This window comes from Papilio xuthus, unplaced genomic scaffold (genome assembly GCF_000836235.2).
Source record: "Papilio xuthus unplaced genomic scaffold, Pxut_1.1 DF826945.1, whole genome shotgun sequence".
Lineage (NCBI taxonomy): Eukaryota > Metazoa > Arthropoda > Insecta > Lepidoptera > Papilionidae > Papilio > Papilio xuthus.
This window is the reverse complement of record NW_013531704.1, coordinates 1,593,147-1,596,785: the sequence shown is the minus strand read 5'-3', so window position 1 is coordinate 1,596,785 and position 3,639 is coordinate 1,593,147. Positions and strand designations below refer to the sequence as shown.

General features: G+C 33.6%; 1 long non-coding RNA gene across 1 annotated transcript; it reads right to left on the bottom strand.

The window, feature by feature from the left end:
- Positions 1-1,574: 1,574 nt before the first annotated feature.
- Positions 1,575-2,983, bottom strand: LOC106121144 (uncharacterized). The gene is made up of 3 exons (XR_001228038.1): positions 2,832-2,983; positions 2,179-2,236; positions 1,575-1,916 (listed from the first exon to the last, which is right to left on the bottom strand). It is a non-coding gene; the product is annotated as an uncharacterized LOC106121144 (long non-coding RNA).
- Between the last annotated feature and the right edge of the window lie 656 nt (positions 2,984-3,639).

Sequence of the window (3,639 nt, the reverse complement as noted above, 5' to 3'; positions counted from 1 at the left end):
AACAAACATTACCTACGAAGGTTCCACTAAACGCAAGATAAAGTTATTAAAGGAGCAGATTTTAGTCAGTAGTGTACATGGAAATGCTTTTGAGTACATCAATTATGTCGCATTTAAACAATGTGAGGGCCTAGATTCACGAGAGAAGCGAGTAAGCAAGGACACATCTCCAACACAATTACCATACTAATTGCTTTGAAAACACGGAATGGAAACCGTCTATTTTAATTAACGTATATATGAACACTTTTCAACCGCCAAACTATGATTGTTTTAATCTGTTTGTTCAAAATTGCATTTGCGGTCATGTGGTTGATCCATCAGTGTTGTCATTATCGTACACAGACAAACATCGCCTTCAACCGCAAATTGTGTCCTCATAATTACCTGTTCAGTGAAATTATAGCTTTCAGTTTAAAGCTCTTGAGGGATATCGATGCAATTTTTCAAGGTTTCTTTTGATTAAAGATGTCGGTGGATCCATTATGTTATCAATTATCATTTAGTATAAAATAAAAAAATAAACTTAAATATACAGGGTTCGTATTCAAACTGTTGCTTGTTGATCTCTTTTGCTTAAGTTTAAAGTAATAACATTGACATAAAAAACATTTGTATACGTAAAGGCCTTATATACATCAAAGGTCTAAGTAAAAGTAACTGGAACTTTTACGATTTATTGAACATTAAAAGGGTACCTTCCGCACTATATTTTCCCAATTTTACGTCTTCAACTTCACAGAGATTTATCGTCTGAAGATCTTAGAACTGTGCCTTTAGTGAAAGTGACGGCTGGTTTTAACAGATCGTTTTGTTGTTTTATTTATTACGGAAAAATCTCTTTACAAGGGTGAAACAGCAAGATAGAAAAAATATTACGCCAATATTCGTTCTTGGTCCCCAGGTGACTTAAGCAGTGTTTTAGTATAGATTACTCACTTTAAATCTACATTAACAGACGTTATATACGCATTTCAGTGTAACTGTAGATGCTTCCAAAGAGATTCATATATAATATTAGTTATAGAGCAGACTTTCTTACAAATTTTTAAGCAAAATTTCTGTCACGGAATATTGACTATTGGCACATTAAGTCCATAATGTGATACGGAATACCGGTAATATATCTTTGAGTACGGTTTGATTCGTAATGTCCTGTCTGTTATTATACTTATGTTTATGAAACGTCTGAGATGCCTCTTAAAATGGCGGCAATGTTAAAATATACGAATATTTCGGAGTGCTAACAAACAGTATAACTTTTCATTATAACATCATTTTCCACTTTAATATCAGAGCGACGTCAAACGACGAGAATATACAATTGAGGTACTTTGTTCATCCATTAGGCAACCGTTTTAAGTGAATGGAAATGTGATGTTATATAAGGGGGTAAAATTTAGTTTGTGACAATTGAAGACAAGTTGACATATCCGACACTACTTTGACACTGTCAATCTGTAACGGAATAATTAAATCTAGAATCTATTAGTAAATTATTAGGCGCTCATATTTCTTACTATGGCCTGTAAAATTATTTAATTATCTTACTAGGATGTTTATATAAAAAAAATGTGATTTAACATAATTTATTGAAAAACCAACTCACAAACTTGTTCTTCTCAACATCTTATATCTTTGTTTTTCTTCAAGCACATCGATTCATCTTCACCAATAATTTTCATTCTTCTGATTTAGTATCTCTTTCTAGAAGCAGGTATGATAGACAATAAATGGTGTGAATTCCATCGCAATATCTTCACCGTAGTAAATCTTTCACTAAGGCTCTTCCAGTCTGCATAAAGGTATGGGCTCACAGCCACGACATTCTGGGGGCTTATAAACAAAACAATTTTCCTCTCCCCTGCAGGGATAGTCTTTGCAAACGTCAAAGGGAGCCAGACAGGATCTGTAAGCTGTAACAAGAATTAATATTCAGATGAGTGTCGGTGGCGCAGTGGTTACAGGACCGCTCCGATAGGTTGTAGTCGAAACCGGATTCGAACCCCGCCATGCACAGATGCGTTTTCGATTTTCGTATTTCAAATGTATCTTTGGCAGACCAAAATAGTTAGTGAATAATAGAGAATATAAGTAATCAGTGATGTTATAAACAATATTATGTTACATTAATTCAACTAACTAATAAATGCAAATATCGTGGGAAATAGTACATACTGTCATAACATATGTTATCAAAACAGCAACCACCGCAACAATATTCATGATCTGCGCACTGAAATAAGAAAATATATCAAATGACATTAAATATAAAAAAGAAAACAAAATATAATAAGCGTAAATACGTGTTGCAATTGTTATGGTGGAAAATCTTTGTTGCAATCTTTAGTCTTTGAGGAAAAACTTTAGAGATTGTCATATAACAGGTATGTGGAATTTCGATTGTGTTCACGATATATTGCAATTTCCTTATTTTTTACCTTTTGCTTGTAATAATTGAGAACAGAGCTAAAAACAAATATATATCTTAACTTTTGTCGTTTTTGTATTATAAAAATTGAAAATGTTGAAAATGAAAAAAAAAATTGAACATGAGGTTGTAAAATTTGTTATGAACTACGTGGGGCCTGGACTGTTCTGGGTTCAATCCAGTTTGACTTCGATCCGTATATTGTAGCAAAACAAAAGACTGTTTTAATAAGAATTTAAAAAAAATGTCTATAAAAAGTAATAATTTGAAGGGCCTAGTGGTACATAGGACCACGAAACAAGATGTCCTGGTATCACACCGCCCCGTACAGGATAAATTGGCTAAAATATAGGATAAATGTTTTTAATTCCTTTTTTTTGTTTAATCAAAATAATCATACCCATTGTCCGCGAACTCTGCAGTCCTGTCCACATACTGCAACCATGCACAGATTAATAAAAACGATTAAAGATTGCATTTTCAAATTTGGAAAGCAAGTTTTTTTTTTAATATAAATTAAAGTACACAGATTGCGGCGGGCAGCCAGCGCGACGCTCGTTCAGCTCGGATGTCCTCGCGTCCTCGCTGCGACCGAGTTAGCTCAGCCGCTAGCGGTGACAATTACGTAACGCGATAACAAATAAATCGTGACTCTATTGATACATCTGTTAAAGGTAATACTTTCCTACAATTTGCACATTTCATTTTTCAGTGGCGCATCTAAATTTCTTTTTATTTTTAGTATTTATGGATCCTGATTTACTTGAAATATCAACCAAATACTAACCAACATTTTAACGCGCAGTGTTCGACCTTCTAAGGTACAAATGGGATAAATATTAGTCAGGTTCTAAACAACCTCTTTGGCTTTTCTCGGCTTCTTTTCATATCATGCAGCCTAATTTCTTTTGTTATGCATTTGTCAAATTACTGTATAAATCGACGATCGTAATTTGCTAATAGGTGATTGTTTACGTCGCGATTCGATGTGGCACTTGATTGATTTGACCTGTGCCAAGACAAGACTTTGACTGAGAAACTACTTACTGTTAATCTAAGGTATTAAGAAGATTGACTACCGCTTAATAAGAATACTACTACTAGTTATTTCAAATTCTCGTACTTAGTTCACACTTGGTTAATTGTAAACAATTTTTTTTACCTTTATGCTATAAAAAAGAAAATAATATGATACAATAGAGCACATC